General features: G+C 47.9%; 1 protein-coding gene and 1 pseudogene across 2 annotated transcripts in view; one reads left to right on the top strand and one right to left on the bottom strand.

Moving 5' to 3' along the window:
* The window catches only part of GATA4 (GATA binding protein 4), a 77,752-nt gene that overhangs the window by 15,652 nt on the left and 49,059 nt on the right, over positions 1–13,041 (bottom strand). The gene's annotated exons all lie outside the window — the stretch shown is intronic.
* Positions 10,148–12,579, top strand: LOC133775448 (pre-mRNA-splicing factor 38B-like; annotated as a pseudogene).

The following is a 13,041-nucleotide window of genomic DNA, read 5'->3' as shown; positions in this document are numbered from 1 at the left end:
ACACCCTGATCAGCCTAACCGCGAACAGGGCTTACAAATTACAAAGAGGACATCTGGAGCCCTGGGGGGAAGGAACTGTGCAGAGTCCACTGGTCAGTCCTTCTTCTGGTAAATAAAATGAAATGTTTATTTACATATTTTTATCTATTCAAAAGGCAGAGAGACACTGAGTGAGAAAGAGAGAGATCGATCTTCCATCATCTGGTCCACTCTCCAAATGCCCACAACAGCCAGAGCTGGCCCAGGCTGAAGCCAGAAGCTTGGAACTCAGTCTGGGTCTCCCACATGGGTGACAAGGACCTGAGTACTTGAGTCATCCCCCTGCATTAGCAGGAAGCTGCATAGGAAGTGGAATGGCCAGGACTGGAAGTGGCATTCCAGGATGGGGTGTGCGCATCCCAAGATGCTGAGCCACAATGCCCACTGCCTTTCCGTGGTTTAGAAAACAAGTCTTGGCTGGCTCCGTGGCTTAACAGGCTAATCCTCCGCCTTGCGGCGCCGGCACACCAGGTTCTAGTCCCGGTCGGGGCGCCGGATTCTATCCCGGTTGCCCCTCTTCCAGGCCAGCTCTCTGCTGTGGCCCAGGAAGGCAGTGGAGGATGGCCCAAGTCCTTGGGCCCTGCACCTGCATGGGAGACCAGGAGAAGCACCTGGCTCCTGGCTTCGGATCAGCGAGATGCGCCGGCCGCAGCGGCCATTGGAGGGTGAACCAACGGCAAAAAGGAAGACCTTTCTCTCTGTCTCTCTCTCTCTCACTATCCACTCTGCCTGTCAAAAAAAAAAAAAAGAAAAGAAAAGAAAAAAGAAAAAGAAAACAAGTCTTACCCAGGACTAAGAGCCAGTAAACAGCAGCGCTGGGACTGAACCTAGGCTGGCCCACCAATCTCATAACCACAGAGCCAATCCCTTCAGCTCCTGCCTGCACCTGCCTGGACCATCCTACTGAGGCCCAACTCTCCCCAGAAGCAGGCAGGGGTTCAAAACTGATCTCCAAAACTCTCAGTGCACATCTGCTTCAACACTCTGCAGCCGACCTATCCAAGGGAATGCTCCCTAGCCTTCATCATTGTCAAGATTAGATGGTGAGAACTTCAAGAGTCCCCACATATGGGAACTATGGGAACACAATGACAGCATAACAGATTTCCCAGCAAAACATAGAGTCAATCACAAGCTCCAGGAGAAGTACCTCCAGGTTTTAGAATTCACACTTGAGCCTGAGCCATGATTCTGTCATGGAAGCCTGGGTTGTGCAGTGCTAAGTCCATGCACTGCTATTGAATATACTAAGTGTGGTGTCTGTCTGAACACTTAAGGCCCCTAAATTCCCAGGAGATGGCTGTCCAGGTCCTTCCCACCTGCAAATTGAGACACTGTTCCAAATGTAGGCAAAGGAGAAGAGGAAAGAAATATGGGAATGACTGTACTGTGTTTTAAGTTGCTATTTTTTAAAAAGATTTACCTTCTTTATTCGAAAAGGCAGAGTCAGAGAGAGATCTTCCATCCACTGGTTTACTCCACAAATGGCTACATAGAGCTGGTCCAGGCTTAAGCCAGGAGCTAGTTCCTTCATCTGGGTTTGCCAAGGATTGGCAGGAGCCCAAGCACTTGGGTCATCATCTACTGCTTTCCCTGGCACATTAGCAGGGAGCTGGATCAGAAGTGGAGCGACTGGGGCTTGAACCGTTGCTCATGTGAGATGCCAGCGCTGTAAGCATCGGCTTAACAGTTATGCCACAGGCTATTTTAAAAACATTGCCTAATGTCAGTATTTTGTCCTTATACCAGTAGATTTTTTACAAATACCGTTTGGTTGCTTTGTCTCCCCACGAGTCTCCTAGGTGCTACTCTCCCAAGAATGACCTATCAAGAGGTGTGCAGTGGATCCTCCATGTACTGAGGAGCCTGGGCCTCTGCAGCTGTTGTGTCCAACAGATACCCTGTCCTGTGTCCCGGCACCCCAGACCACAGGCAGCCAGGACAGCTGGCTCTCCTTTTTCGGCCAGCTCCCAGGTCTGACCAGGATGCTGTATAACTCATCATCCAAGCTGGGGCACTTCTGAGACAAAGGGGGCACATTACTAATGATTCCAGCTTTGAATCAGACACGCGACAGCCCTCCATCAGCCCCCGTGTGACGTCAACATCCCTGATAAACCAACTCTCTGGCATTTCTCCCCAGTGGCACTGGCTGACTTTACCACCTCCCCGACAAGGTGCCCGCAGAGTGGTGGGGCAGGGTTACCTAACACTGCGCTCACCGCCAGGCTCCCCGACTGGCGCTGACATCTCACAGCTTTCTGGGCTTCGGGCTGAAAATCAGCTGTAGCCATAATAGCCCTGACTGGGGATGAGCAAGTGATGAAGTTTGCTGTTTCAGGAGCCCTGGGGGCCAAGCCCAAAGACGCCCTCCACTTCTCTGGGCTCCACCTTGGTTCGTGACTCTAGCCACAGGTTAGCCGTACACACTAATTCTTCCTGTGGAGGGGCTTGCTCAGGTAGGCTGCAAGGCTCCTGGAGGGCAATCGGCACAGCACACATGGTCTTAAACCCTGCAAATACCATCTGGACAACTTAATGAACGTTCAGAAGAGGAAACCAAGGTCCCACGAAGGTGAATCAGTCACCTACAATGGTGACAGACCCCATCTCAGCCTCTCCACTCCACACTGCTCTCAGCTGGGCCATGCCACCCGCAGTGCTCTGCACACCAGGGAAACCCAGTGCACACCGACAGTGTGACCTCCACAAGACCCACGGTGCCTGGAGAGGCAGCAGAGAGGCCACAGCACAGTGAGAATCCGAGTGCTGGCTCCTGGCCTGCGTGGCTGTCTGGCCACTGAGCTGCCGTGTTCCTGGACACACCTCATAATTCAGCCGTGACCGTCATCTATGCAGGGCCGGGGGGCTGAACACACAGGCTGCATATGTGTGTATGCTGTATGCACCAAAACCCAGCCCGTTCTTCTCAGAGATAAAACTGCTCGTGTGACTCACTGCAAAGCGTTTTTTAAAAGGGGAAACATTTATCCTTAAGATGCTCACGGCGGTCTGGTGCTGGGGCACAGCAGGTTAAGGTGTCCCCTATGATGCCCATTTCCCATATATATGGGCGCTGGTTCGAGTCCTGGTTGCTCCACGTCCGGTCCAGCTCCCTGCTAATGGCCTGGGAAAAGCAGCAGACGATGGCCCCTGCACCCACACAGGAGACCCAGAAGAAGCTACCTCCTGGCTCCTAGCTACGGCCTGGCCCAGCTCTGACCATTGGGACCATTTGGGAAGTGAACAAGCAGAAGGAAGATCTCCCTCCCTCTCTCTCTCTCTCTCTCTCTCTCTCTCTCTCTCTCTGTAACTCTGACGTTCAAATAATTAAATAAATCTTTAATAAAAAAGAAATATGAAAACCTGACTTGATTTTTTAAATGACAATTCTATGGGTCATGTTCTCAAGCTTTTCTCTTCCTGTAACATGGTTTAAATTGGTTAAATAAGGAGTTAGCAAGCATCTCTGAGTAGGAGTTGGAAGATTAGAGATATCTACCTTATTTCCCATTTTCTGGGTCCTCTCTTCCTCAAAGTACCTTCTCCTACATGGGCCCAGGCATCTCCTCCAGACAGGCAGCTCAGGTGCCTGTTACAGCTGACTTCTCCCCAGCCCTCAGGAGGGGGAAAGCTCTCCCTGTGGGCACTGCCTCAGCAAGTGTGGGATGGGACACAGCGCTTCCCAAAAGCTGCCTGCCAATCATGCTGTGGACAAAGTCAGACACTGGTCCTGGCTCCTCCCAGGCCTCTCCCCAGCCTGCCTGCATCCTCTTTCTGTGCCCTGGAAATGAGGGAGGAGGGGATGAGCACTGATGGGGAGGGTGAAATGGTACAGCCCATGGGGAAGGCAGTCTAGCAAGGTCTGTTTTTTTTTAAAGATTTATTTATTTATTTATTTGAAAGTTAGAGTTACAGAGAGAAGGAGAGACAGAGAGAGAGGTCTTCCATCCACTGATTTCACTCCCAGTTGGCCGCAATGGTTGGAGCTGCACTGATCTGAAGCCAGGAGCCAGGAGCCAAGAGCTTCCAGGTCTCCCACGTGGGTAAAAAGGGCCCAAGGACTTGGGCCATCTTCTACTGCTTTCCCAGGCCATACCAGAGAGCTGGATCAGAAGTGGAGCAGCTGGGACTCAAACAGGCGCCCATATGGGATGCCGGCACTGCAGGCAGTGGCTTTTCCCACTAGGCCACAGCACTGGCCCCGGCAATGTCTTGTTAAAAGTGTAAGTGCCCATGCCATTTGATCCAGAAATCCCACTTCCAGGAATTAATCCTACAGAGGTCGTGACACTTGTGTGAAATGGCTTATGTGCAAGGAGAGTCACGAGGATATTTTTTGCAATAGCAGAGGACAGAAAAAACAACTTCTCTGTTCACAGTATGAGACCGGTTGATTCAGTTAGGATGCACTATGTAGCCATACCGAATGAAGATCTTTATGTACCAATATGGAAAGCTTTCCAATATAAGCTGTGAAATAGCAGAAGCAAAATTAAGAGCAGTACACATGAGACTCCCTTACAGAGAGGAGGGGAGAAGAACCCACGTATGATTTATTGTCTGTTTATATATACAGCAAATACATTTGGGAGGACAGACACGGTATGACAGTACTGGCTGCTTCTATTGTAGTAGCTCAGAGACACTGTCACCATATGCATTTGGGTCTTTTTATACCACAGGAATTGATTTCCAATTTGTGATAAACAGTTATTTTATATGTTCAATAAAGCAGACCAGCATCAGGCAGGTTCCACTTTCTGATCTTTCCATAAAAGCACGTTATTTCCAAATGGGAAAGTAGAATCCACTTTTCATGGGGGTTCTCAGTTTTGCTGTGGTCCTAAAACTGCAACCTGTGTCACGCACGTCTCACAGCACTCTAGTCCCTGTCCCAAGGAGCCCCCGCCCCCAGCTCCTTGGTAGGCTAGGGCCCCAGCCCTGGGAGCCTTGGCTTGGCTTCTCACGCTCTGTGACACACAGGCACATGGCCCTTGCGCCTCTTATTTCTGAGGAAGACTGAGTGGGAGCTTTGGCCAAGGGTGACTTAAAGCAGGCAGTGTGGGCCGCCGGCCTCTGCAAGCCCTGTCCAGCTTGTCACAAACTGGCAGGCTGGAAAGGAAACATGCAACAAATTGCCAGGGCAGCTCCCTCAGGGCCCGAGACAATGGCCTGCAGGGAAAGGCCTTTCCTTCCAGGCCTGCAGCCGGCTGTCCAGAGAAAACAACTTCCCCTTCACCGAGGGGAATGGCAGCAGCCAGCCAGCCAGCCGGGGAGATTTATGGAGATATAATGTGACCTCTTTATTGCCCTGAGTGCTCGGGAGGCGTTTCAGGCGAGATTTACGCCTTTCCGAAGGGGCGGTGAAGCGAGGGTGTAGAAATTTATACAGGGGGACTGTTTTCCCCTCTCAAGGGTTTCTCGGGGATTACTTAATCAAACCAAGGTTAAGCTCCAATCGCCAGCGCTTCACATCTTCTCCTCCTGCTAATCCACCCAGTTACCCTGCTACCCTGCAAGCTTTCTGCGTGAAATGTGGTGCCTAAGGTGAGTCGGGAGGGCTCTGTTCAGCTCTGAGTGCAGTTACTACAAAACCAAACCAACAGCAAGGCCCGGCTCCCTCTGGCCGTGGAGCCGGCAGTACACGCGCTGCCTGTGTAGCCCTCAGACCTTTGTAGAGTGAGGCTGTGGGACTGCATGACCCAGGTGAAAACGATCCAGAGTGACTGCAGATCAAATGCTAAGTCTGTGAATTACTCTGCATCGCGGATTTTCCTGTCATCTGCTGCAGAAACTTTCCTCAGAAGAAAATCGCGTTTGAGGAGGTCTGACACAAAGAGAGAGGAATGCAGCTGATTGGGTTAAAAAGATGAGCAGGTGCGGGCCCCCCCCCACCCCCGGCATCCATAGCCACACACCCTTGAGGAAGGTCCTCGGAGCTCTGGAGGGCGCCATGAGCTGCAAGTTGTCCAGGACTCTACCAGAAAGGGGAATGGGGCCCATTCATTGAGTCAACATCAGGAGCTACACTTCTCAGACTTGCCGTTCAGGGCAATGAGGACAAAAGCCAGGTCAACCAGAGGTGGAAATATTCTCCAGCAGTAATTTTACCTCTTCTGGTCCCCCGGCACTGTATACCTGGCACTGCATTATAATTCTCATTTATATATTTTGGTACATATTTGGTAAGATAAAATTCATAATTTCTATAAAAGTTCAAATAGTACAGAAGAAAACAGAATCTCCATCAACACTAGGTATCCCCAGAGGCAACAGTGACTAACATTTCTCTATTTTTCCAGAATCTTCTACATCGATAATTATAATTTAAACATTTTTTTAGTCTGGCACTGTGGAGTAATAGGTTAAGCCTCCACCTGTGGCACTGGCATCCTATATGGGTGTCAGTTTGAGTCCTGGCTGCTCCATTTCCAATCCAGTTCCCTGCTAATGTGCCTGGGAAAGCAGTACACGATGGCCCAAGAGCTTGGGTCCCTGCACCCACGTAGGAGACCCGGAAAAAGCTCCTGGATCCTGGCTTTGGATCATCCCAGTTCTGTGAACCAGCAGATGGAAGACCTCTCTCTGTCTCTCCCTCTCTCTGTCTTTAACTTTGCCTCTCAAGTAAATAAATCTTTAAAAATATTTTAATTATAAAACATTCAAGGAATGATGTCACAATCTTTTTTATCCCTCCTCAAAGTCTCCTATCCAACCACTATTTTGAATTTTGTGTATATCCTTCCAAACCTATTCTTACACTTTTACATACAGATGTACATGAATGCCTTCATATTATACATGGCATTTAGAAACTTAAACTAAGAAAAGATATCTCATCACTGAAAAAAAAAGAATACAACAGACATAAACACTCAACCCAGTTTTGTCTAATGTTAACATTTTACCCTATTTGCTCAGTTACGTCGAAAGATATAATACAGATACTATCCACTCCCCTATATATATTATTCTAGGCTGCTTTTTTTTTAAACCTACTAATGTGTCTAACTTTTAATTACGTACTTAATTATTAGATACCTGTGGATCTACTTTATTTATGCTGGTTTACAGTTTTTTGTTATATTAACACATCCCATTTTATTTATTCATTTCCTTATTGTTATAGACTGAATGTTTGTGCCTCCCAAAATTCACAGGTTGAAACTCTACCCCTAGTGTGAAGCAGGTGCAGGAGCCTTTGAGAGGTAATTAGGTCTTGAGGATGGAGTGATCATGAAGAGGACTACTGCCATTCTAAGAGACAAAACAACTTTCTCCCCAACCCACCATGTGAGGACAGAGCAAAAAGATGCCAAAGCAAGTCAGGAGGCAGGCCCTCACCAGACGCTGGATTGCCAATACCTTGATCTTGGACTTCCTGGGTTCCAGAACTGTGAGAAATCATATTTACTGTCTAAGCCACCCAGTCTATGTATGGTATTCTGCTATAGCAGCCAAAGTGTCCAAGACATCTACTGGTATATATTTAGGTTGTTTTCAATCTTTGCTGTCATTGTAATGCTTCAACAGGCACCCTTGCCCATATCTGTTCACACAGAGGAGAAAATTTTCTCAAGGATGTGTTGGACATGTCATAGCTATGTTCAGAGGTATATGCATATAATACTTATGCTTGGTTTTGGTGCTGTTTAACAACATATTGGTCAGCTGTTTCCAGGTTATGATATACCAAACAACCCTTAAATCTCAGTGACTTACAGCTGCAAATATATTTATTTTGCTGTTGACATCACATGTAAATTGGCTGAAGCTCTGCTGTAGGGATGGCTCTTGATGCCTCTACAGCATCTTCAAGTCACAAGTCACTGGTCTTTGACCAAAGCAAGTCTCGTAGCCATGCCCATGCCATCAGAGTGGGGGAGAACAGAGAGTGGGCCCTGATGCTAAGTGGGACCACACAACACATGGGCAGCCATCTATTGAGAAATTTTTCTATATTGCTCCTATTTCAGCTATAGGAGGATTTATAAGTTTTACGTTGTAAAGGTACACAACATTTACATTCTATTCCATAATTCCCACAGTTGTTTAGCTGTACTTGATACTTGAAAGGATCCAATGTTAATGCCAGTCTTTTTAATACCGTGGTTTCCACACCCTTAATGCCTTGGCTGTATTTCAGCAAGTAATTTTTCACTGCTACACACACCGAGGCCATAATGCACATCACTACATTAGTTTCTGTGCCAGTGCCTCTTTATTTTGGTTTGTTTTGATTTCTGAAAGGGTGAGTCCTGCTTTCTTAAGGCTTCTTTTAAAAAATTATCCTGGTCAGTCTCATACAATAACTCTTCCATATAAATTCTATAATCAGTTTGACAAGTTGAATTTACAGCACTTTTTTGGGACGATTCCTGGGATTGCATTAAAATTGCAGATTTGTTTGAGGGAGTTTTGAATACAGAATTCTGCTGCGCTTTCCAGGCCGAGAGTACAGTGCCTTCCCCCACTTGGCCATGTTTTCCTAATGCCTATCAGGAGAGTACAGCAGTGTCCACAGAGAGCTTGCGTAGTTTTCCCATAACATAGATTCCCTAGGAACCCTTCATACGCACACATTTCAAAACATATTTGTACCAAGTAAATTTATCTTTAAGAAAAATTACCCCTGACTTTTTAGAGATTTATTTAAAAGGCAGAATGACATAGAGACAGAGTTAGAGATCTTCCATCCACTTGTTTACCACCCAAATGGCTGCAATAGCCAGGGATAGACCAGGCCAAAGCCAGGAGCCTGGAGCTCCATCAGGGTCTCCTATATGGGTGACAGTGGCCCAAGTCCCATCCTCTGCTGTTTTCCTAGGCACATCAGCAGGGAGCTGAATCGCCAGGACTCAAACAAGCACTCTAACATGGGATGCTGGCATCACAGGTAGCAGCCCAGTCCACTGGGCCATCATGCAGGAATAAATTTATCCTTTAATTCCATTTTCCATGAGCTTTTGAAGTATTCTCACATTTACTTAGTGATGTTGATCATTCTTTGATCTGCAAATAACAAAAAAATTACCCCCTCTTTTCCCATCTCATTTATTTTATTAACCAAGATATTTATGCCCAGCTGGAGATTAAGAGGTATGGACCAGCTTTCAGTCTTTTGCTCAATGATGTCAGAATTTCTACTATATTTGTCGTATATCTACAGCTGGGGTATGAGCTATCTCCTAACTTCACCAGAGATGTAATTGGTGCTTTATTTTTGGGTTTGTTTTGTTTTTGTTTCTGTTTTTTGTAAGATATATTTATTTATTTGAGAGGCAGAGTCACAGAGGGAGACAGAGAGAAAGGCCTTCCATCTTGCTGGTTCAATCCTCAAATGGCCACAATGGCCAGAGCTGGGCCGATCCAAAGCCAGGAGCCAGGAGCTTCTTCCACTTCTTCCATGTGGGTGCAGGGGCCCAAGCACTTGGACCATCTTCCACTGCTTTCCCAGGCCATAGCAGAGAGCTGGATCAGAAGAAGAGCAGCCGGGACTAGAACCGGCGCCCATATGGAATGCTGGCACTGCAGGAGGAGGATTAACCTACTGTACCACAGCGCTGGCCCCAGGGAGATGTCTTGAGGCAACATTTTTGTAGACGCACTCTTCTAGAAAAAACTCAGAGGGAGTGGTGGCTGTAGTACAACTTTCTTAGTGACCAAGAGAGAGAAGATTGGAGATAAGGAAAGCAAAGAGAAAGAAAAGTAAGAAGGGGGGGAGGGGCGGAGAAGAAAGAAATGGAAAGGAGAGAAAAGGACAAGAAAAGACAAGACAGGACACCCCCCCCCCCAAAATAACCCACAAAAATCCTGTGGTTTCAGGATCTAGAGGGAAGGAGGATCACTCAAGCCGAGCAGCCTGGAGCAAGCTGTTCGGGAACACCACTGGCCACATCTCCCAGAAACGGGTGCAGCCTGGAGCAAGCTGTTCGGGAACACCACTGGCCACATCTCCCAGAAACGGGAGGCCGTTCACCCAGTGCAGCTGACACAGGCAGGAACAGAGCGACACGTGCCCAGGGGGTCTGCTGACCTGGGTCCCACCAGCCGCGGCCCTGCGGCCTTCAGCACATCCCTGCAACCTTGGTTTCTCTGTCCGACGATGCACACTGCCACCCTGTCTGCAGGACACTCACTGGGAATAGGCACAGTGCTAGAGGCGAGTAGGGCACAGAATAAGCACTGCCAGGCTTGATACCACTACCACTCTTGACACCTTTCCCTTATAGGGGGCCAGACCAAGCCCCCAACCCCTGACAGTCACAGCACAAGCAAGCATCCTTCACGTCTTCCTGTTTTTCACATTCGATTCCCATTTTTGGTAGAATCCTTACACTATCCCCCTACAAGCCCTCAGAGAGCTCATCAAAGCTAGAGGGGCCCGCAGACCTAGGAGGTATGGGTCCACTTCACTCATTCTTACAAAGGAATTGAAGGCTCCATAGGGCTCCTCCAGGATGGACACCAAGGCCACATCACTCCTTTGTGAAGACGGAGGCACAAAGAAGCTTGGATCTTGTTCCCAGCCCATAGAGCCAGTCAGTGGCAGAAACACCCAGGAAGTATATCCTGAGTTATTAGAAAATATGTTTCAGAGTCGCAGCACCAGGCGGCCATGGCCGCAGCCCAGCGGCAGCGGCAGCAGCAGCGGAGGCGCCATCAATCCTCAGTCTCAGGCAAGCGGGGCCATGTGCTGCCACTGTCGGGCAATGAGGAGATGATGAGCCTCAACCCCATGGTCCTGACCAGCATCCTGTCGTCCCCTTACTCTGAAGCTCAGCTCCACGAGCTCAAGAGCTACCATGAGGGGGGGGGGGGGGCGGATTTTGTAGGACTGACTCAGTGTTCCAGCGAGGCTTGGAGCAGCCCAAGGGCACAGGTGGAGGACACCCATGGTGAAGCATGGGACAGAGGAAGCAGGAAAACAGTGGGCCAGACAGGGCTGTGTGGAGGGGTCTGAGATGTTGGGACAGGAGGAATTGTCTGTACAGCGTTTTGTCTGCTATACAACTTACTCTGAACTCAATTCACGAGCAAGTGACAGGTCTTGTAACACACACAGGCTCTCCATATATCAGAGCCCTTGGATTTATGTATGTGAGGTATTCACAGCCACAGCCACCGACAGATCCATGGCATTGGTTGAATCCTTCCTGGCTGGTGATGAAAACCTACGTGCGAAGGCAGGTGGAGGCTGTGAATTGACCACTGGTGAAATGCTGTGATCTTTCTACTAAACTGGATTGGCTTTCTATCTTGCTTCCAAGAATTTCAGTTCCAGCTCAGAAGAATATTGATCAACAGTTTAAAACTTGACCTAGAAAAATCAAGAAAGATGGGAAGGAAGGGGCTGAGGAGTTAGACACGTCGAATGCAAGGCTTTCAGGGTCTCCAGGGAGATCAATGAGATCCAGGAGGCTCCCAAGACCAAGAAGTAGAAGTCATCACTGGGAGGGCCTTGGGTCTTCTAGTTTTGATACAGGTGAGAAAGAAGTAACAGCAACGACTGGAGCATGAAGCTGAAGAAAGGGAGAACGATAAAGACGACCTGTTGCCCGGAGATTAGAACACAGGCATTGCAGGAGGTAGACGCTGCAGTGGAAGTTGTGATTGTAAAGAAGATAGAAGGGACGGGAATTGGGAAAGAGAGGAAGAAAATGAGAAAGGCAGAAAATGAGGCTGAGACTATGATAAGCAAACGGGGACTAATCAAGAAAAGGAGAGGGAACGGTCCAGGGCCAGCGCTGTGGCGCAGCAGGTTAATGCCCTGGCCTGAAGCGCCAGCAACAAACATGGGTGCTGGCTTGCTTCCTAGCTGCTCCTCTTCCAATCCAGCTCTCTGCTATGGCTCAGAAAAGCAGTGGAAGATGGCCCAAGTGCTTGATTCTCTGCACCTGCATGGGAGACCAGGAAGAAGCTCCTGGCTCCTGGCTCCAGATCGGCCCAGCTCCAGCTGTTGCAGCCATTTGGGGAGTGAACCAGCAGATGAAGACCTCTCTCTCTGTCTCTCTCTCCCTGTCTATAACTCTAGCTCTCAGACAAATAATAAATAAAATATTTTTTAACAGGAGAGAATTGTCCCAGGAATGAACTAGCTGTGGGTGCAGTAGAAGAGAAGAAAAACAAAGACAAAGAAGATAGGCAGCATCAGATGAAAAAGAAGATTCCAAGAAAGAGAAGGAAACATAATAGAAGGAGAAGCATGGAAAGGAAACAGGAGTAGGAGTAGAAATGCAGGGAGATGGAGTAGAAGCAGGGGCAAAGAAAAATCAAGTAAACACAAAAATGAAAGTAGAGAAAAATCAAATAAATGAAGTAGAAGTGGAAGTCAAGGGAGAACTGGCAGAGTTGAAGAAAAAAAAAATCAAAGAAACGAGAGCACAGCCCCAACAAAGAAAAATCTAGAAAGCACAGCAGAAGCAAAGAACGGCTCCACACACGAGATCACAGTGACACTAGGACCAGCTGGACAAACACGATCGTGGAAGGAGCCAAAGTGTAGAACGAGAGCCAGGAAAACAGAGACAAAGATGAAACTGTGAAGACGCTTTTGGAAAAGTGGATCACACGAAATCCTGTACACCATGTGTCTGAAACTGCTCCCTCCTCACGGGCTGGGATCATGCAGTACTTCTGTGCTCTTCCAGCTCCCCGTAGGCGCATTTCCATTCCCTCTCTTGTCTAGGGATGTGCCTTTGTCACCTCATTTATTGCATTGATGTTCTCACCCAACTGTTCAGCTGAATACATGATGCATGGATTGGTCTTGCATTTTTGCTTGCTTTTAAGATGTACAGTTTGCACTTAGGTCCTGAAAATGTTTTCATTCTGTTGACACGGTTGCCACATTGGTTAAATTTGTATAAGGTAATAATGTACCACTAATTCTATTTTTGTTTCACAGGTGTGGGATTATGGTTTGTGTAGTGTAGCTAGCATGGTTGTGTTTTTCATAACAGAATGTTACAGACTTTGTCTGTTATGAGAGAATTATGT

This window comes from Lepus europaeus, chromosome 16, assembly GCF_033115175.1.
Source record: "Lepus europaeus isolate LE1 chromosome 16, mLepTim1.pri, whole genome shotgun sequence".
NCBI classification, from domain to species: Eukaryota; Metazoa; Chordata; class Mammalia; order Lagomorpha; family Leporidae; genus Lepus; species Lepus europaeus.
This window is presented reverse-complemented; position numbering and strand designations above follow the sequence as displayed.